We start from the raw sequence: 23,768 nt of genomic DNA, 5'->3' as shown, positions 1-23,768 counted from the left end.
AATATATGCTAGAAGAAAAAAAAAAAAGAAGTATCTATTTAGAAAAAAAAAAGAAGAAGAATTGCAAGAAACAATTGCAGAATCCTGTTCCTGGGATTGTATTACGGACGCAGGCGGATTAGATTGGGCTGATTACCTTAGCTTGAAACAGAGAGTCTTTCTGCCCTGCGGGGGAGGGGACTCCTTTCAAGCAGAGCCCTCCTCTCGGATGCGCCCTCCCCTTGCATTCACTTGCAAATCGCTGTGTGCTCGCAGAAGCAAGCACTTCCCCAGTCTCTAACCTTCCCATGGCGAGTGCTGCAGCTCCATCAGCAGAACCTTTCTCTCCGTGCGAGCAAGGGCTTTTCCCCCCCTTTCCTTTCTTTCTTTCTTTCTTCTTCTTCTTTTTTTTCCTCCTTAATCAGAAGCACTGAATGAAAGCCAATCAGAGAGAGAGCTCGCCCCCGTTTTCTTCGGTTCCCTGCCGTCCAGAGTTAAAAGTGATGCTGAGAGAAAGCTTGAGTTAGATTGAAGTAGAATCAGTGATAGAAAATAATAGCAGAAAACAAACAAAAAGGGGACCTAGTGACAGTTTCTCCAGGGTTATTTTGGCTGGAACCAACTTCCGCTATCCAGAAGCTGATAAAAAAAAAGGTAGGAAGCCTTCACCTCTTTTCTTTAACTCCCTTAAGGTCTTTTTCTTTTCTTCCCTTGGGGGAGATATGTTTGTTTTTTAAGTTGTATTTAACAATTATTTCAAAATAATTATGTTTAATAAACAAATAAGGATACAACTCTTTATAGCAGATTCCAGAAAATACTGGGAATATCTATATAGGTAATGCAAAACTGGATAAATTATATATTATGCTCAACAGTAGATCATGTTATTAGAGTTTGCAAATTCATTCACTCTGAACAAACGCTAAAATTTTATTGTGGAGTGTAATTTGTCATGCTCATATTTGTTTATTTTAAAAATCAGTTTAAGAAGCAACATTGTTGCTGTGAACTCTAACATCACCTAACATTACTTTGCATTCCATATGAATGGATTCACTCTGTACTTCTTCATAGTCATAGTTCATTGTATCTTCAGTATAAAGAGAGATGACAGGCAGAAGAGAGATTCCTTGAAGCTGTCAATGGTCACTAAGCATCTATATATACAGTAGATTGACATTCATTAGAAATAAAATAGGCATAATGCCTATATTCACATTTTAAATCTGAGTCAGAAGTATGAGGGGGGATAGATTAAGAAGAGGGAATTAAATGCATGTAGTCAGCAGTTGCAGCATTTATTGTCTGTGCTGCAATAAAATCCATATTTTATGTGGTGTTAAATTAATGCAGCATATTGCAAGTCTAAATGCCTGTCCCCAACAAGTAACTATTGATAGCATTATAAGTATGGGTAAAAACAGGAGTCTGCAAGTGTTTTTATGCCTCCAAATAAAAACCTGCTATCTCTTTATCATTAAAAAAGGGGAGACTATAGGTACACTCAAAGACAAACATCATTTTAGTACCAACCTATCATCTTTTGCTTTCAAAAAAGCAGATCTGTTTACTTAATTTCCTTTATTCCAGTAAAAGCTTTTATTATCCAAATCTGCACATCCATTTCTTCTCAGGTTTTTAGAGGTGCATTATTTTTTCTTATTTTTTTCTCTTGAAGGATCTATATTAAAAATAATCTGTCCCTCTGATGCTGACAGCTGTTATACTTCAATGCATATGTTAGTAGACTTTCTCTCTGCACACCATCCCCCTCTCTATATTTCTTTAAAACATAGCTACAAGAGCTTCTCTGTGGTGAATAACACTTGGCAAGAGTGTGCTCATTTTTTAGGTCTGGTATGGTGAGGATTTTTAATTAGTAGAACTTTCATGAAAACATTATGTCATTGACAGAGCTGCATGTTCATTTTTAGTTAAGGTGATGAAAAAAGGAAGAGGTTAGTTACAGCCTAGAAAAATGGGTAAATAAGTTGCCCGGATAATCTCTGCCCTTTTGCACCCAGTGTAGTAAATGTGGCACATATGTATTCAATGTGCAGTGCATAAGGAAATAGGGGCTTCTGTGGGAAGGGAGGAGTGCAGGGATGGGTAAATGAACAAATATAAACAGCCTGTGTCTGGTTGAGGGACACATCAAATGAAAAGCCACTCTGATGATAAAAATATAAAGAAATGCTCCTTTGATATGCTGTCTTTTTTTTTTTTCTTTTTTTCTTGGCTGTGTTTATAAAGTATGAGTCAATGTCTGCTTTCATTAAATCAGATACTTCTTTGGTTTCAAATACTTGCTGCTAACAAATTGACTTCCCTGGTGAATGCCTTTGCCTTCTCTGACTCCAGTCAAATAATAGAATTCCATTTACTTGATGTTGGGGGGTGGAGAGAACCAAGGAAATGGGAAAACAGAATGTAAACTGTATGAGAACCCATGCATGTGTGCATATATGTTTGGGTAATGGTTAAATTACCTGTTACCTGATTAAGGTTCCAGGTGATATTCCCTGATACTTATTAAAAAAAAAAAAACCTGTTTATTATGAAAAAAAATAGTACTATACAGGTTTCAGTTTAACATTTCACTGTTAGGTTTTACCTACCCTGAGGTTTTCTTTAAAAAAAAATAAATGAATGATTTTCTGCCTAGGCAGATACACATTTTTGGCAAATTATTAAGAAAGTTCATTTAAAAAAACAACAAATGATTTTTTTCATGTTAAAAGTAAAATGTTTGAAACTGAAAATGTAATTTGCAAAATTTATGAACTCTGATGAAAATAAAGGGTGAAAGTGTTGACCTCTACTGAATTCCACATTGAAACAAATAACTAAAGCAAAGTATTTGTTATCTGGGGGATTTCTTGCCATATGACTTATTTCCTATGTTTTTTAACCTACTTTGCAGCAAGTGATAGCACCATGTCCTCCTGGAATATTTCCTTTTTATACCGAATCATTCCACTAGGCTGCAGCACAGGAATAGCAGTGACTATGATGATGCTGATTCAGCAGCAAAGTGAACTATATTTTTGTTAAGTGTTATTATCAGTAACAATGTTGCACAGTAAGCAATTAGTACAAATCATGGATATAATTCAACTATATTCTAGTTTTGGGGCTTCAAAAATATTAGCCACAGTTTATTCTTATTTTTGCTATGTAATTTGCATTCTAATACTATTGCCACATTAGAATTGCTTAGAAATTACTGAAACAAAGTATGTAGAGAGAAATGTAAAAAGTAATTATGCCAATCATCACTAATTTCATTCAGATATTTCATCTGAATTTCAGGTGTAGGTTTTGAATACTATTGTTGATTTACCCAAAATATTATTTTGGAACAGGACTTTAGAAATGTCAATTTACTAACTACATTAGATTTAATAGTTCTGTCTGAAAGAGACTGAAATGAAAAATCAAGTAGCAAGAAAGACTCCCTTATTCTTGTTAGATTTATATTGAACAAATGTAAAATTGACTAATCATTGCTATAATGATAATTTATGATACTTATTATGAATGTTTGGGGGAAGAAACCAAATTCCAAAGAATGACAATTTAAACATATAGATGAAAAATGAAATATAATGTACAAAAATTTGATTTTCTTTTGATAATTCTTATTTAGACCAATGGGTTCATCCAGAAAATTTTGTTTTGTCATAGTAACCTGAAACACATATAGAGAAAATATCCTAAAGTTAAATGTTTTAAATCTGCCTTTTTTTGTTGTTGTTGTTCTTACTTAAAATATTTGGATCATGTTCAGAGAACATTAATATGACACATTTTGCTTTTAATCCAATGAATTCAACACTCAAAAATTAGAGATTTCTTTTATGTATATAATGAGAAAATTTTCAAACAAGAAGCAATGCTATCAATTCAGGGTCACCTCTGTCCTTACTTTCTGACTCTACTGTAGCCTTACCTCACTTGACATTTTAGTATGAGCCCTTGAGCCCTTGACAGTCTAGTTGTGTTTTCTTGTTTAACTGGATGGTGCCTGAAACATGTAAGGCCATTTTGTTTTTTCCTTACCTTCCCGATAACCTCCAATCCAACTAAAATAAGACATGAGCATTGTAAGATGATCAGATCAATCACATTAAAGTTGTAGATTTCTGGGAATGTATGATCTTTAATGAAATATTAATACTGATCAGTTAAAATAATCTGACAGGTCAGGTTTTTAAACATTGTTTTAGAGTCAACTTTTGCTTAACACTTTAGTATCAATGTGACTTCTTGCAAAAAGTAACGTAAAATTTAAGAATAAAATGCTTTTTTAAAAACCAATTGTTTTTTTTGTTTTGTTTTGTTTTTTTGCTGCAGTGTGATGTCTTAATCTCTATACCTCTTTATGACTAAGAAACACTTGTCAAACATACTAACCATATTGGAAGTAGGATTAAGAAAAAGAGAAAGAAACTTCTAATTGAATGAAAATGGGTAAAATAAAATCACTTTTTACATCATTTTAGCTTGTAAGGTTCCTTGAAAATGCTTGCTTGTGGGAGGTTGAAATACCTTCATGTGACAATCCCTCTCAGCAAAGAGATCCATATCCTTCAAGAGTTTATCAGTACGTTTTAAAGCACTTTACCAAATCATGTGATCTCAATTTCAATACCTTTTTTTTTTTTTTTTTTTAGAAAGCAGGCTTGATTCTACAAACTCTGTATGATGCAGTTATGTAAATTAAAGTTAAATGACATTTTAAGCTTCAGGACAAGATTAAGCAATAGGCCATAAGATAGAATACAATACTTTCTCACAACAGGAAATTCAGCATTAAATGACATGTCTAAACTCTTCAGAATCCTATTTGTCTTCATAAATGGAACAGTAAGATTTTTTTTTCTCTCTCCCTTCTCCTTTTTCTTCCTCCTCCCTCTCTCCCTCTTTCCTTTGCTTCCTCATTTGTGACAATTACAAAAGTACTTAAATAAATATTTCATGTGCTTTTTTATATTGCCCTATATCAATAATATTTCTGTAAATCTTGTGTTTTTATGACCAGTATTCTAACGTCTGCCACATTATACACTGTATTTATTGCATTATGCTTTGCATCATAGCATAAAGTATTTGACAGTTCAGTTGGCTAAAGTGTGTCTTTAAAAATGAAAGCGATTCTTATTTATAACATTGAGGCTTCTGAGAAGTTGAAATTGGCACCAACGTAGTTGATTGTACTAGCAAGGAAATATGGAATCCAGCATTTATTAATGGAATTTCTTCTGCAAATAATCAGACTGTAGACTGCATAGGCATGAATTATTATACTCAGTGCATCAGTTATTGATTGTGGATCTGTGTTGATTTGCTGTATGAGAAAGTATTTAAGTAGTTTGATAGAGCCTTGATTTTAAATATAAATCAAATATAAATTTCATATTTTCAGAAAGCAGTGGTTCATTAGACATGTGGATTTTTCTTTATTGTGAAAAAGAAATACACCAGTTTTTAATATAAGAAAAAAACCTGATATGTAGGGAAAGATGTCTACTCTTAGTATTGTGGAGTAAAGAACTGGCTCCTGATTTCCAATTAAAAACTTGGGAAATGAGTTGGAACAATAATCAGGTTAAGTAGAACTTGTTGCAAATTAAAATAATCAACAGGCTGAATAAAGTAAATATTTTAACTTGAATTATTCAGGTAATTCTCTTCCGTCTTTCCACAAGATGTGTAAATACAAGAATTAAAGTTCAGATTCAGATAGTTATCTGAATAGATCAAAGCCAATCAACATATTTGCCTGAGTAATCAGAAAATTTTGAATACATTTCTAGGCATAATACTAATACAGCTTTTAAAAGTAAACAATTTCCTTTTTCATGTAGATGAATTTCCTTTTTCATTCCAAATGAAACCAGTTAAACTTCCTTTGAAGTCATTGTAACTTCTGGGATTTAAAAAAATAAATAAATATTTCCATAGTTCTTGAATAAAATTTTAAGTTTAAATAAGGAGTCATAATGTTTCCATGGTGATTTAATTTCTAATGATAAACTTCAAGTTAATATGCTTATATTTAGGTAGATTGAAATATTTGAATTATCTGAAAATTTTAAGTGTTTTTTTAACATGTAACTCTTCAACCCATAAATTATATTCATAAAATATTTTAATAAAACATTTTCTTTTTTCATAATTTTATTTATTTATTTATTTTTATGTGGTGCTGAGGATTGAACCCAGTGCCTTGTTATAAGTGCTAGCATTCTACCACTGAGCCAAAACCCCAGCCCCTAAATAATTTTCTTTACACAAACAAAAACTTATAGTTTGCAACCACTAACTTGGTTGGTTTAAAACAATTGTCAATAAAATTAAGAATATAAATTGAATGTTTTTAAAGTCAGCATTGTTTCATTCATTGACTTTAGTTATGATAAAAGAAGGAAAGAAACTATTGGGGTAAAATTAAATGTATGTCAACTTATTCATCAAATAAGAGAACTGAGTAAACATTGATTAACCATTACCTTAGTCGAGTATAAAGTTTATATATATATACACGCATACACATATATACATATATATGTATATATATAATGTTTTACTGTTTTCTAAAGTGTAAGTTGAGAGTTTTTTCTGCTTTGTGGGTTTACTTCAACCATATGTGGTCATTATAGGAATTTTTAAACATATAGTCACCATACAGCATAAATCACTAATATATGGATGTCATCTGTCTCTATAGAGTCTTCTAAATTTCTGTATATTCTTCTAAATTTAAGTATTTCTTCAGCAACAGGAACTTTGAGCAACTCTTTATTTTTTTATCTCCCCCTCAGCCAAGGCTTATTATTCTTTTAGAGGTGAATTAAAAATTGAATCCTGAACCTAGATATATACTTAGAAACACTCTTCCCTCTTTCTTAAGTTTTCTTTTCTCTTCACTTCTGAATGAGAAGTGTAGATTTTCTGTAGAATTTCTGCACTAAATAAGTGACCACCCTCCAAGCTGACATAAAGCTTTTTGTATGGATGCAGTGAGAACTAGCAGGGCATGGTGGCTCATGCCTGTAATTAATCCCAAAGTCTGGGGAAGCTGAGGCAGGAGGATCACAAGTTCAAAGTCAGCCTCAGCAACTTAGCAAGGTGCTATGCAACTCAGTGAGACCCTGTCTCTAAATAAAATACAAAATAGGGTTGGGGATGTGGCTTAGTGGTGGAGATCCCTTGAGTTCAATTCTTGGTGCAAAAAAAAAAAAAGAAAAGAAAAAGAAAAAAAAGAAAAAAAATCTCTTCTAATAATTATGCCTTTTATAATATATGTATTATATTTTCAGTAGTTAATAACTAGATAGTTTCACATATGTTTTATTAAATCTTCACTCACTTCTTTTAATACACATTTAGTATTGAAAACAAATTCAGGTCAATATGTGTAATTTTTAAATACATAAATGAAATATCTTTAAAATCTAAGAAATACTTTCGTTAATATGCTTTTTTTTCTTCTTGTATTTAGATCACTTACTGTCATAGAATTGAAATCCGAATTTAAGCCCAATGGCGATGTGTACAGAGCAAAGACATTAATTCACTTTACTTTGTAGGTAGAAGCTAGATTGATCAATCATCAGCTAGGTAGATACCTATATCTAGGTAGGTTCAGGAAGAAAAAAAAGAATGAATGAGAGAAGACTTCTACTTCATTGAAGTAAATTAATGAAGTAAATTAATGACTTTACATAAAAAAAAAACCACTGTTCCTAAAGTCTCTTTATGGAAATTTAATGTTTTTAGTAGTACAAAGAGCTTCAGTAGTATAAGGTAAAAATCTACACTCATTAAGTTAATTGTCTTTTAATTTTGGTCTTTCATATATTTCAGTTTATTCTATGACATATTGGAATTTTTCTCTTGCATTTTCTATTATAAACATAAATAGCATACTGATGGCTTTCTCAATTTTTCCTTAGTTCCTATTAATTTCTTTCATTTTGAGGAAAGTAACCTCGACCATTTCTTCTTGTCACACCAGGAAATATAAAGAAGAATTCAATACAAATTTTGTCCTTGGAGGGAGGAAGAGTCTAATGTGAGATATTCATGATAATGTGAGATATTAGTACCTTATTATTTATAATAGAAAATCATTAGTTATGTTCTGTTTCCATTTTCTCAAGATAGTAAAGTCAGACAAGAGAACATCATTGGGCAATCACTTATTCCTCCACCCAACAGTCTTCAGTTTTGGCCATGTATTATATATACAATTAGAGAACACTCTTAGAATATTGTTTCACTCATTCCTACTTTCTTTCATTTATTCTTTAAATATCATATGCCAGGCACTGTGAGATAGCTAGAAATACACACACACATACACACACACACACACACACACACACACACACACACACACATATATATGAGAGAGAAAATGAACAATTAAAAAAACTGAAATGTACTTTCCATGAGGCACTAAATGAATAATCACGTGACTTATCATATTTCAGTTTTGATACATTTAATGATTTTACTATGTTTTTTAAAGTGCATAATACAGGTATCTAAATTCATGTTTACTACTGAAGTTACACTAACATATTCAAAGCCAACTGACATCTTTCAAGAAGCCAACTGACATCTTTCAAAAAATATCAAAGTGAGTTAGCTGTTTGATTCAATATATATATATATATATATTGTGTGTGTGTGTGTGTGTGTGTGTGTGTAGCTTCAGATTCATTCAATGTAGCCCCAAGAGTGCACTGTGAATTGCTGCTTCAGTAAGAGCAGCCTTTTGGTAGGTGATCTTTGGTGCACTTCAAATATTGCAATAGCCAATTTTCATCTTGCAGATGCAGGGAACTATATAGACTGAAACAAGTATCAAAATTCAAGACTACTATGCCCATCCAAGACAAGAAGTGTACAGAAAAAAATACATATTTGAAGGCCAAGTATTTTCCAAAGTTCTATCACTAAAAATTGTTATAAATAGGAGCTTCCTCATGTCAAGTGATGAAAATCTGCACTCCATAAAAGCCCCTGAATTTCAAACTTAGTCACTCAGTAAAAGAAGACTCTCTTACATAAAATTTCAGGTTGCTTTTTTATATTTAAGGAGACTGTACAATATTAAAGCTGCATGCCAGAAACATTGAAATTATTTTTTTAGAAAATGTAATGAACCTAACCTAAATGCTCTCATAAGGATGTTTAATGGATAAAAGCATGAACCATGGCAGCAGTCTGACTGATTAAACCCCTAGCTGTGCCACTTACCATTTTATTAATATTCAATACCACTGCTGGTTTTCTGATCTGTTAAATGGGATTAATGATGGTACTTACATAATAGGGCAATTGTCATGATTAAAAGAAGCATGATTAGAAGAAATCTAACAATTTCTAACACACAATTGGTGTCCTAGTATTGCATATTGATGTTATTTTCATTGATATAATTATTAATTTATGTAAATTGATGTGATTTGTGGTATTTTTTAAAATGTTGTTTTCTTTTAACCATATCATATGATTTTGGTTGGACTACAACTTTACACTTGTTGACTATTTTAACTTGTCCCATTTTGTAAGTTCTTGGTGTTTTAAGTCTGATGCTCTCACCAATTCTATTAGGGAAGATCATAAATTCTTCATTGTATTTTTTTTTGGGGGGAGGAGGGAGTTTGAATAAAATGATTCTAAGAACGTGGTCCATTTATCTATTAATGCAATTGGAAAATTCTGATATAACCTATTAGTGTATTTGGTAAGTTCTTTGTATATAAAAGTTATAAATATATTAATTTCCTAAAGATTGAGAATCTGTCAATTATCTAGAGTTGAATGAGTTGACTGCAAACCGAAAACTTAAAATGCATTCTCAGATAGCCATGAACTATGGACTTTATGGGCATGAATTTTGAAATGATATAAAGTACATGAATCAGGCAAAGAGGAGGAAAGGGCATTAGAAAGATCGAGACTAAGTGTTGTGAGTTCCATAAGCCACATGAACTCACTCAGGTGAAACCTGAGCCATTTCTGATTATACTCTAATAATGGTTCATTCACAAATTTTCCTTCTTGAGGTCAGAGTAATGAGTACAGAAAAAGAATGATGAATAGAGGTAGAACATTCCAGAAATAATCCCATTAACATTTGATACCTATAAATCTCACGAATAATTCTACAGTCTATATTATAAGCTGAAAGGTCAGGGGGCTACCAATTTCTTAGACGAGTTGCCTGAAACTGATGAAGATATAGAACCACCTGTAAAATGTGGAAAGTTTAACAGGTTTTAGTTTGATAATTCATTCTTTTCATAGTTCACATTCAAGGTGATGGGAAGATCAATTTAAAATCACTGTTTCTGTATTTTCTTTCTTCCCTTTTGGACTCTATATTGTAATTAAAAACACTTCTGGAATAATTTCTATAGATTACATAAACAGACCAAAACATAGTTTCGTTTACGATATACACATTTATGATTCCATAGGTATCTGTCTTTATGAAACTTAATTATAAAGATTAAGAATTATATCAGCTATTTTATCTTTCATTTTTATTTATAACTCTGGACAAATTAATGTATTTATTTTAGAAGTTCACATATAAAAGGACACACTTGGTACTTTATCCTATGCACCAACTTGTGAAGGTAAGGTCACCATAGTAGAGAGCATTAAAACTAGCCAACAAATAAAATTTTCTAAACATAGGATAGAGATTTTTATTTGGTCATACTATATTTTATATTTATTACCTATTTAATCATTCATTTATCTGTTAATCAAAATTATAGTCCTTTTTGTCATTTTTATTAATGCAGTGGCAGTGGCTATTTAGTAGCATGTTGTTTTTCACAGCCTCACTGTAATATTTGGCTAAATGATTTAACCCTATAGCTGATTGATAGGGAAAGCTAATTTACTATGTTCTATTAACATTGTCTACATTTTAAAATGCCAACAAAGTATATGTATAAAGGCATAAAAAATAAAATAAAATGCAGTATATTTTATTATCTTTGTCTACCTTACTTTTAAAAATTTTAAGGGCTAAATATCAGATATTTTTTGTTTGGTTTTAAAATTCTTTTATCATACTAAAGACAAAGATCACTTACTTGCATTTATTTTTATTTCATTTATTTGGAAATAAGGGGAAAATGTGTAATATTAGTTGTAAATTAATTTAAAAATCTGAGAAAATACATGTTATTGAATTATTAATTGTGCAGACTTCTAAAATTATCATGTCCTTTAAAAATCCTTCAAATTTTTAAAACCTTTCAACTTTATGTGTTGTTTTAAATGTTTTCAGTTTAAAAATGACATAACTTATTCTTTGGAGTTCATCAGAGGATTGAAATGAATTTTTTTTTTTTTTGAAGTGTTGACCCATTTATAGGGAAAATCACTGCTAATATTTCTGGCTACATTCTATTCACTTGCCCAGAGGGAAGGTAACTTAATTCGGTGTTTGGAGCCATCTTGTGGCCATGTCATTGTAATTAGAGAATGTTCTCTGGATTCAGGTTCTCCAAGAGAACATTGTATTTCAAAACTTTGAATCACATTAAAAATCACATTAAAAATGTATCATAGATGAATTCCATTTAATTGTTACTTATTTATATGAATTAAAACAAACATTGAATTAGAAAAATGTAAAATATTTTAAGCAACTTTTTGAAACAAGATACAATTTTACCATTCAGTTGCAAACAAAATCAAGGAACTCCTTAAATATTTAACTTTTCCAAGGAAAACTCCCTTCCCGAATTCTCTGGTATGGTTATTCTGCATTTTATATAACTTTAAAGGAAAGATCTGATGCCAGTAAATTCTGGTCATTGAATATTTTACAGTGGACTCATTGGAAATTCAGAGAGAAATATTTTTGTTTTACTTTTCAATAAATACTAAAGTAAATGATATTTACTTAGATTATAGTGTACAAATTCACTAAATATAAAGCATCTTTTACTTATTTTTCATGGAAGGGAAATTTGTAGTGTTCTCTTATATCTTATAAATAAGTGCTACATTTTTGTAAAAAAAGGAATAAATAACTTTCTAGAAACTGGAAATAAATACTGACCTAGATATTTGAATCTAGAAAAATCATTGATTGCTCATATGGACTTATGCCTCATTATTTACTTTATTTTCTAAATGTAAAAAGATAGAAATTTCATGAAAAACAATTTTCCTTTTACCTCATCTGTAGCAATAGATGAACATAAAAATGTTCCTTATTTTATTTCTATAATATATGTGTATTCATAGCTATTTTTAAACATGCTTATGCTACATCCTAAAATATTTTTTGTCATCATTGTCATTCCCATCAACATCATCAACATCATCAACATCAAAGCCTGAACAGAATTTCAGTTCCAAGATGGGACATGGAATAGTTTAGTCTCTTAGTCTCTCTCAGGCTGCAATGAAACAGTTTGTAATGCCTGTTTTGGAGGGCAAAGAAATGATTTGATTTAATTAACAGAATAGAGCTCAATAAGCACTCATGGTTTTTAAAATTAGAATGAACTCGTAAGATTATACACATGCTATGTATTAAAGCCAGGATTTTTTCACTGATGTCAGAAAGTTGTTTTCTCTCACTGCTTTGAGTAGGCTAGACTGCCTTTTAATATAAAACAAGTGGTCAGAGCATGTTGTTTCTCATGCATAGCCCAATAGCCTGATGGAAAGAAAGCACAGATTACTTTGCTTCCTGTTAAACCATGCTCTTTCTGTCAACAAAAGTGCTTCTATTCTAAGAGATATCACTATTGATTTGCTTTATTCTCAAAAAACAGCTAGATTTTTTTTTTGCAATGTTGCACACCAGGTATGATTTCAAATGAACATATAAAGTATTTATATCAGCTACAAAAACAAGACAGAAATAGAAATGATGTATTTAAGAATTTAGAAGTGTCCAAAATCCAGATGCAAACTTTTGATGATGTCATATTCACATTTAGTGAAACTGGTGGAAACAAAGAATTTTTTAAAATGAATAATAAGTGAATAATCATAAATAAAAGAAATAAACATAAAAACACCTCTACAAGTGAGCAAAAATCAAGAAACCACTCAAAACTTGAGCTATGAAACTTTCACTTTCTTCTTAATTTTTGTCTAAAATATAGCATGCTCATTTGTCCACTTATTTGATCCACTTATTCTTAAGTGATAAAGAAATTTTCATGGTCACCTATATCAGATAGTTTTTTTTTTTTTTTTTTTGCCTACCTTTTATTGCTTTTTCAGCAACTTACAGCTAAAAATGCTTTGACTTTAGCTTTTAACTCTTTCCTCCTAAAATATGATTATTTGATTAATCATTTTAGTTCTATCTTTTATTAAAAATGATAGGTTTTTTTTTTTAAAATTTCAATTCCACACTACAGAAAAGATTTAGAGAACAAAGAATTTCCTTTGCAATTCAGCCACACTTTAGAATTCTCGGTATATATTATCGAATTTGCAAGGAACTTGGGAAAGGTGTGTAGGTGAGATATTAAATCTTCCTCACTGAGATAAAAACATAAAGACCAATACACTGCAAGTCATTTAGTGATTTGCTTGTAATTTGAATGAAGTCTCAGAGGAATGTGGAGTAGGGAGTATGGTCATGTAAGCCTAGAGAAGCAGACAAGGGACTGGGAGGTGCAAACTCTGTCTTTGGTCATTAAAAAGTAAAATTCTGACATAATAGCAGATAGAGATACCTCCCAGCTGACCTTCATGTTTGCATCTCTTCCCCCCTAAGCCTTCCTAAGTATGTTTTCTTAATCTATTTCTACTACAATTAACCATTTACTAAAATATATTGATTTTCCATTATGCAGAAAGCAGCATGTTAGGAAGATGATGTGATGAAAATTAACCATATTTAAACTTCTAATCTCAAATGACTTTTGCTCTTGTCCAGAAGACAATAAAAGTAGACATGACAGGACAGGCTGATACTTTCATAGAATAACATAAGCACAGGATATCAGAAGAGTTAAAGATGAAGTATTTGACAATGTTAGGATCTAGGAAAGTCTTATTTGAGTGATGAGCTTAAGCTGAGCCTGTAAAGATGTGATGGTTTTACCTATCACTAACTCAACATTTCTCCCATAGGACCCTATTTTGTTTGAGAGTCACTACTGCAGACCAGTAAGCTACTCCCACCCCAGAGGTGGTCACATGTACAGAGTCCTACATCTGCTACTAATGCAGCAAAATGAAGGTCTTGGCTAAGGATTCTATTCAACAAATCCTATTTTCTTGTCTAGATTATATAATATCATGGCTGTCTCCTAACCTTTCTGCCGTAAGACTTACATGAAGATATATTTGTGAAGAGCTCAGTCTTTTTTTTTGTTGTTGTTGTTTTCTATTTTTGTTTTCTGCAATTATAAAACTCTGGTGTATCTTACCAACATCAGTACAACTTACTAGGTCAAAGTCACATGTCTTCACTAATCTGATCTACAAGTAGGTCCGCTGGCTCTCCTATAATTCACTTCATATTGCAGAAAAATAGACTAGTTCTCAGTTCTTCCTAGATTCTCCTTATTTTAGTATCTTATTTTTATTATTTTAATCTCTTCAGTTGTGTTTATTTTGGCCACTCTGACCCCAGGTATGCCTGCTAAAACTCATACCTAATTCAGATAGGCCTCAAATGCTATTTTCAAAAGACATTCTGTGAGCTCAACAGATAAAATGTCTTTCTAGCTTTGGAAAACTCCTGACTATGTATTTATAACTACCTTTACATAAGTCAGCATCCACCTAGAGTTACTTTTGTATCTGTCTTATTTCTTTTGCATATTATTGTGCTCTTAAAAACAGGAGCATTCTGGTTCTTACCTATAACTCAAACACTTGGCTCATCATCTCCCATGTATCAGCAAATGTATGATAAGAAAATTCATTCATCATATAAGTAGAAAATGCATGATGATTTGTTTTTTATGAAAAGATACAATATCATTGAGTAATTTAGAGATTATATGACCCACGAAACACACAAAAAAACTGTTTTGCTTTTGTTGTTGTTCCACTGGGAAAAATACACTTTCTCCTTCTTTAAGCAATTTTTGTTTTTAAAAGAAGAAACTCAAAGCAGTTTTTTTTTCCCCCACTTGAACATACCTGGAGACTTAATGCTTCCAACCATTCTCCACCTGACTACAGTTACCACTCAGTAGTCCATTTGGATTATTAATCCATCAAGTGGATTAATCCACTGATGAAGTTATAGTCCTAATCAAGGCCTAAAGTTTAATCTTTGAACCTTGCTCCCTGGGAATCATGCTTTTAAAACAAGAGCTTTTTGGAGAGCCAAACCTTAATAAATTGTAATACTGAATTGTTTTAGTGTAAGCTCATGAACTGACTACAAATTATTTTTAAAAAGAAAGAGTCTTCTAAATACATCTAAAATGACAAGCATTTATTCATTGAAGTAGATTTATTAAAGGGGACCTTGAGATAAATTACTTGTTTTGTTGTATGTTGATTTATAGCCATTTATTGTTTTAGGTACATACTCTGAGAAGAGTTTTGCATTATACACAAAGATGAATGTAATTTAAATAGTAAGAGACACTTTGTCTTTGAGAATCAAAGTAGTACATAGAAGTATTTATTGGAATATTATTAGGTACCAAAATGACTATAATAAACCCGTTAAGTATGAGGGATCATTAGTATAAGTCAGAAAGCTGAAGTAGTAGGAGAGATGGCATTCTTAATGAACCCTGGCTTGGAGAATGGATAGAAGGCTGCAGGGAATTGGCATTCTCAAATATGTATCCTTGTGAGCAAAGGCAGGAAGGAATGTGAAAGTTGGTTGGTTCTTCAGGATCCCAGCTTGGTTGTTGTGGAGAAAATTACATTTATTAAGAGACTTATATATTAGGCTAATGGCTTTTGACATGATTAAAAGTTTATACAATAGGTACTATTTTGAAAGTACTTATTAAAGAAACAAGTGTTGAATAAGGTAATAATATAATCAAATATAGTATTTGGTATTTTTTATGCTATATTTGGTATTTTATATGCATGAACTTGTAGTAATAAAGTACACTCAAATGCTTTCCAATTCAAAACTGTACTAATATTTCTTTATATAAGCTTACCTGGAGGTGACAATGGAGTTATACCATTAATCATAAATGTCTACTTGTCTGCCCATTCTATACCCCTAGCAATTTTCCCATACATTCTGAGTTATTATTTTGGTGTTTGTGCTGTTCCCTGACTCTGCTTCCTGCTCCTGACATCTTGATAGCTGTGTAGCTTCCTCTCTTATTGATGGAGAGGAATCTTACTGATGCATAATTTCTTTAGTTAGTGTTTGGCAATAGTGTTCTGGCATTTCAAACCCTGTAAAACTGCTGATGTTCATATGAGGTGGCATTTTGATGTGTCAGATTGTTTTGTTCAAACCCTTCTTCACTTTAGGTTTAGTTACTGTGATCAGGACAGGGGTAATTTATTTAAATCTCCATTTTATTAAAAATATTGCTTCTAAATTCATAGTTAGCCACTTAAAAAATATAATGTAGACATGGAACTACCATCCCTATGTTATTACGTCCATGTTACAAAAGGAGGCAAATTTGTCTTCAGTATAAAGTAAAAACTTAGACAATATCAATATCATGAGTTTATTTTTATAATTGATTGTGATAATTCCTAACATGTGATATACAGTATATAATACTTGTGTAAAATTTTTCATTGTGTTTTGTACACTAAATAACATTATGTAATTAAAGCTACCATTTTGTTTGCAACAATACTGATTATAGATAGAACATTCTAGATTTATTATGGAACAGACTTGAAACAACTGATTAATATTGATAATACACATAATAATTATAGTGATCACTTACTGACAAGCTTCTATATGGTAGACACTATATTGAGTGATTTGAATTTGGTATTCTTCTTATCATCTCCTTAAAGAAAGCAGGCAATACTATTTATTCCCATCTTCAAAGGAGAACACTGAGAAAGACAGGTTAGATAACTTTCACAAATCAAAATGCTGTTATGTGACATGGTCGGAATTATACTCTTGATAATATGACCCCTGCTCCTCTATTCTTTTGTTGTTGTTGTTTTTTTAATTTTTAAAATTAGTTTTAGTTATATATAATATTAGGTTTCATTTTGACATAATTATACAATCATGAAATATAATTGCTCCAGTTCAGTCCCCATTATCTCTTCTTTCCTACCCCTTCTTTCTCGTGATTTACTTCCCTCTGCTTTAATGACCTTTCTTCTATTTATTTATAGTTTTTAAAATTAGTACCTTATAAATAAATACACTATGGTATATTCAAATATGTACCTAGGAGAGCTTGATCAGATTCATTCTACTGTTCCTTCCTCTTCCTATTCCTTCTCCTTCCCACTCAGTTCCCTTCCTCTATTCCACTGAGCTTTGTTCTATTTTAATGGAATTCCCCTCCCCCATTTTTATATTTATTTTTTTCCTTCCTTTGGTCTGTCTTTGACATATTAGCCTGTTCCTATATTCTTAACCTCTACTCTGTTTCTGACTATACTTGTATTCCTGAGAGAAGTATTCAGTTTGTTCCAGTCTTATATTCTTTTCTTACAAATTTCTATTTACTAGGGATTTATAATTGTTATTCTTTCCCAATGAGAGAAAAGTCATTCTAAAAGCAATTAGAAATTAAGCTTTAAAAGCATAGCAAATGTACTATACTTTAAACATCCTTTGTTTTATTAATATATAAAATAGAGTTGTCAAAATTATTGAACAGTAAGGAGTGAGAAGATAAGAATTTAGACGATAAATGTGTCACTAAAACAATTTACAAAAAGATAGCCATAAATTCCTTAGTAAGCCTCATGTTGTTCTTAGCATTATAGTTTATTTAAATGTTCTCACTTGGATAAATAAGACTTATACCACAAGTATAATTAACACAGAATATTTTCAAAGTATATAGGAAAAGAATCACAGTGGTAAGTTATGTATATGGATTAACTTTTGTATGGAATTAGTTAATTTTCAAAACCTTATAAATTTTCATGGAACTACTGTACATGGAAAAAAAAACCCGAAAGATTCCACACTCTACATCCATATTTCTAAACTGACCCACTCACTGTCTCTAAGCCTTCTCAGGTACACTCACATACACACACACCTTCTTAAATTTTGGCAAACTGGTTATTACCAGGAAAACTTGAATAACATTTCTTCTCTTGTGGCTCTAAGCTTTAAAATATTTTATATTTTTATAAAAATATTTTTACAAAAATGTATATTTAGAAAACTGCATTGAAGTTGTAATGTAGGCTAGTGTTTGAAAAATTCAGGTGGTATGGATTTTGAAACTGTGGGCTTTTTTGTGATAATAGGAATATATTTAATATAACCATATACTTAAAGACGATGACTGTCTTATAATAAATTACTTATGGTATTTCAGGACTCACTTTTTCTACTGTGATAATTGTTTTTCATGCCTGCTTGTAAGTTTCTGAAATAGGAACCAAGGTGGATTTATTTTATGGATTTTTGTCAAATAATCTTCAAATTATATCGTGGTAAATTATGTGAATTATGGGAATGTTTTTTCTATATAGCGAAAAGTGGATCATTGAATTTACTTTGGCCATAATTTTAAATAATATATATACGACAGTGGAATGCATTACATACTTTTAAATCTTTGAAAAATCTCCATATTATCTCTCAGTGCCATATACCAAAAGAATCTGCTCCATGAAATTAATTTTAATTTGAATGCCTATTGGTTCTATGATTTTTATTTGCAATCATTTTTACCTCTGTCCATTGACAATTAAAATTTTATAAACATAGGTTTTTTTATCGTTTAGCTAAAATACCTGTAAAGCTTTCACATTTAGTGTACAAGTTCTAATAACATTATTCTGCAAATAATTCACGTCAGTGTAGCAGCAAGTGTTATAAGCAAACAAGAATTTGCCATAAAACCCCAAATAAATCTAAAGTTATCTCTCTCAATGTTAAATAAAAATGTTACAAATCATAATTACCAAGAGAGAGTGTATTATAGAAAGAACATGTTTTATTCTGCAGCAAAGATTAACATTTCAAAATGTGACAAACCCCATGATATAAGCAACCTGTATAGATCCTCAACACCAGGAGCCCAAGATACTTCAAATAATTCTTTCTGTGCACCAAAATCTGAAGTTCATATCTAGTAGGGAAATGGCCTTTGGTTCATTTTTATCTTTGTCAATTTATGAATTTATGTGTATTTTTGGATATATTCCAGTCAGATATTACCTCTAAATGTAAAGAATTAATTCATAGTCTTGAGGAGAATGCATCCTAAGAGATGGTTCAATTTGTGAAATCATATTTTAATAATTGTCATTTGGGAATTTCACCTTGGCTGCTGAAAATCAACTCATTCAACAGCTAGCTATTGAGTTATACACCACACCAACTCCTGCCATTTGGCCTGTGTTTCTGAGACTTTTTTTTTTTTTTTTAATCAGTGTAAAATTGTTCAAGCTTGGTCTCTTAAGATATAACTAAGGAGCAAGGAGAGCTCTGTACTTTGACAAAGATAAAAGCAGTATTAATGGTATATTAGACCAATTCCCTTTAATAGTCTAGAATTGATTTATTGTATGTTTTTTATCTAAACCTTTTATGAACCTATTATATTTTCAGCCTTTGTAACTTCTACAAGCACTCTACCTAATAAATAAAATAGTATGGCACTTCCCATTATTTGTCCTAAATTTATCTCTTTTAAACTTCACACGGTACCCTTAGACCTTGTATAATTGAGGTTTGTGGAGAGCTTGGCTTTCATGCTGTCTACCTTCTTCATGATTTAATAGATGTCAGAGTTTCTAGATTGAAGATCCTAATCTCTAAGGTCTTCCCATACCAAGTGACTCCATTTCTTTAATGATAGTTTGGTTGTCTTTCTGTGAGCATTTTCTGGCTCTATTATATTTCTTTCAAGTAACACTTTTAGCTTGTGTTAGAGCATTTTATCATGAGCATGGTTCATAGAATTCAATAATAGGAAAAGCATTTTACTATATGGGTTTCTATCCTGTCTTTTACACCTATTAAGGGACTTTATCCTGTGCCTTAATATCTCTTGATTTTTTTAGTCCATGTTCATCAAAATCAGGCATTTTGAATAAGTTCTTAAGTTCCACGCTGAATCTAGATCTGAAAAACGAAACTACAATTATTATTCTTAAAAACAGTAGAATAAACCTGACCTAACTTTCATTTGTACATATATGGGTATATCACAGTTAATCACACCATCAGGTACATCTACAATATAGTAATTAAAAAAAACTGAAAGTAAATAGCAGAAAGATTTGTAGAATAGAGGGAAGGGAACAGGGCAGGAAAGAGGAAAAAGAAAGGCAAAGTCCTGGGGACTAAATTAGAGCAAATTAAATGCCATGCATTTATAATTATGTCAAAATGAATCCAAATGTTAAGTATGACTAACAGAACTTATAGAAAAAAATAAGTAATTTTGAAAAACATGAACAGAAAAAGTACTTTAGCAGGGGTTAATGAGAAAAAGAATGAAATGAAGTGTCTTAGACTTCACCTGTGTAATGAGAAATATGGAAATAGTCTTGCAATTTTACACACTGACATGGAAGCCTTGACATGTGGTGATCACCATGTCCAACCTGTGTCGGTCACTTCATCATGGCTTTCTCTAAGTGCCTCAGTAGCAATTATGTTTTCGTCTCTCTGTGTATTGCTTACCCAGAGTTTGATTGTATAATTTGTAGCAATATTTGCAGCGTTTTAAAAATACATTTAAATATTGATTAAAAATATCTATGATCTCAAGAAGTTTGTATTCTTGGAGGGGAAACAGAAAATAAAATTTAACAAAACTATTTTTTATGCCTAATTGTAAAAAGCGCTATGAAGGAAGCAAAGCAAAGAATCCAGAGAGTACTGATTTGTAAAATTGTTTTTCCTCATAATAGGACACTGTTTCTTGATGATAGGGCTTTTTTTTTTCTCCTACTGTACCCCAGAGCATGTGCCAAAGCTTAAAAAAAAAAATTCTCTGTTGTGTATCTGCTTATATCCTGTTTTTTTTTCCTTCAACCTGGTGTTATGCTTTGATAGTGTGGAAATGTAACAGAAATGTATTTCTTAGGGGAAAAGAGAGAAAGAGAACTTTCATTTCTTATTAGGTAAGGTACAGTTCAGAAAATGCAAAAAACCCAACAGTTTTGAGTGATACATTTTTCATTTTCATCACTGATATAGTTGACAGTTCTGTAGAGAAAAAAAACAAAAGACATGCTGTGAGACAAATCCCTAAAAAACACATATGTGGTTATTTAAAAGCACAGCTCACCCTGCAGTTGCATTTGGAATTCAGAATTGCTTTCTACTTGCTTTGATTCTGATAGCTTTCCTTTTCTGCAAGGTAAGAGATACTCTGACCACAGGGTTATTTCAATTCATAAATATTTTTATTCACATGATGCTTAACTGCAGTTGAAGTTCTCCTGCCAAACCCGACAATCTCTCTGTTTGGTGTTTTCTTATTTTTCTCTTGTTAGCTGCATTTTTTTTTTTCTATTCACACAGGCCAAGGTGGTTGAAAATAGAGAATTATCTGATTATTTAAATGATTTTTGATTTACTCAATAAATACTCCCCTCTGAGGACACACATTACAATGTTAGTTCTCTTTTAAAATCTGTTGTGCAGTTTACACGTTGTGAACTATCGGTGCACATTAGTATATTGTTGTTACCTTTTCTTCTCATTACATGTCATATTTTATTTGCAATTATCAGGCATTTTCATGCCTAAGTGGTCATTAACTTTATGCTTTTCAGCTGTTTGGGACTGTTAAATTAAACTTGTACCCCTACTAATAATGTGCCTGACTAGTTTCCCTGGCTCCCCAGGACTGCTGGCTTAGAACTGGCTGCAGAAAGAACAATACCAGGCTGCTTGATACAGTAACTCCACCTTTCAATCCTCTGCCTTCAGAGGGGCAGAGTGGAAAGGTGAACTAATATTAATTTCTGGCAGAAGCATACCATTTTTTTTCAATTGCAGTTTATGTAACATTTTAAGCACAGCCCTCTTTGAAGCAACCACATATTTTGGTGTCTTAAAATGTGCCAGAACTATGGTTAAATATGCAATTCACATATATATTTGGTGTCAGAATCACCTTTGGGAAATGAAAGAATAAAATTATATGATTTCTAAAATCTTGATCTCTTTTACAAAATTGAATGGTTTTAAATAAATATTTTATTAAAAATATGTAGGTGGAAATATGTGACATTAGAGGTTGATTTCCCCCCTTAATTACCTATGGTTTTATTTGTTTGTAATTAAAATGCATGAATCAATGTTTGTTATCTAATGAATACTGAAAGCCACTTTACTACTACAACCAATAAATAGCTCCTCTGTCTTCAAATTTTATTAAGTCCTGGGGACCTAATGAAGAGTTACACATAGTCTATATTCAAAAGCTTCTATTAGCACATTTAAAGTGCATCATTATTAACACTGTAACCAACAGGATTTTAGAATGATGATAGATTCTCTAATCAGAAGTTGTAGTGGTTCACCTAAAGCACATATCTGCTCCTGCAAATTGTCATATATCCTACTGTATTCCAAATTCTGTAGCCTGTAATCACAGGTCTTTCATATCCACAGAATGAGTTTAGTATGCCTGGTTAGGAAAATTTTCTTCTTCTCTCAGGACTCTCAATCTTCTTTGCAAATTCTCACAACCCATTTGTAATTGTGTGTGTGTGTTTGTGTGTGTGTAGCTGGAATCAAATCCAGGGCTCTGCACATGGTAGGCAAGCACTCTACCACTGACTGCCACCTTGAGTCAATTAAATCAATTCTTGATGCATACTGTGTACTTTCCCACACTTTTATAAGATGAACAATATGATCAACAATTATTCACCTTATCAAATTAATATGATTTTTTCAAAATAGAATTCCAGTGAATTTGAATTCTTGTTGATATTTTCTGGAAAATTCATCCTAAATGAATTGAGTGGGCTTCAAATGGGGATCCTTATTTCTGTAGTGGCCTTATCGCCATCTCTCTCAACCCAAGCTAGCAAGATTATGCCACTGTTTTGTGGAAAAAAAGAATCGTACTTGAGGTAATCGCCAAAGAAATAGCAAGAACTGTCAAGATGGTTTAGAATTTGGCTATCACTTATACATGGAAACATTTCTTTTTCATTCGTGTGTGTGTGTGTGTATGTACACTACATGTATTACATAAGAATCTAAATATTCGTGTGTGCACATACACATATACACATCTCAAGTTACATTCTTTTTTTTTCAGGTCTTTAGACAGAATGATCTATTCAGGAAGGCTTCCTTTGACTTCACTATTTAAAATTGAAGTACACTAACACTCCAAATGCCATTTTCCTATTTAGGTGTTTTGCAAACTCTTATCTCATGTAGCATATTGCAGATTTTTACTTATCGCATTTGTTTATTATAAATATCCTTTCAATGAAATAAAACTTCTTATAGATAGAGGTCTTGATTATTTTTTTTTCTGCTGTGTGACTGTCTTATTGTAATTTTTGGCTAAATCTTTCCACTGAAATTTAATATTGATGGTGGCTGAGAAGACTCCTTGATTTGTTTAGATCTCTGTGTTCTCAATTGATGAATTGTTTAAATTCATGAGTAAACC

The 23,768-nt window shown here is 31.6% G+C and overlaps 1 protein-coding gene across 2 annotated transcripts in view; it reads left to right on the top strand.

Annotated features, from left to right (window-relative positions):
* The first annotated feature begins 228 nt into the window (after nucleotides 1–228).
* Nucleotides 229–23,768, top strand: part of LOC101962167 (cadherin-10) — a 161,023-nt gene continuing 137,483 nt past the window's right edge. The window contains exon 1 of one of the 2 annotated variants that reach the window (XM_078016916.1): nucleotides 229–633. The gene's annotated coding sequence lies outside the window, so the exon portion shown is untranslated. The remainder of the gene's footprint in view (nucleotides 634–23,768) is intronic. The other variant, XM_078016913.1, reaches the window with a different exon arrangement.

Source organism: Ictidomys tridecemlineatus, chromosome 1, assembly GCF_052094955.1.
Source record: "Ictidomys tridecemlineatus isolate mIctTri1 chromosome 1, mIctTri1.hap1, whole genome shotgun sequence".
NCBI classification, from domain to species: Eukaryota; Metazoa; Chordata; class Mammalia; order Rodentia; family Sciuridae; genus Ictidomys; species Ictidomys tridecemlineatus.
This window is presented reverse-complemented; position numbering and strand designations above follow the sequence as displayed.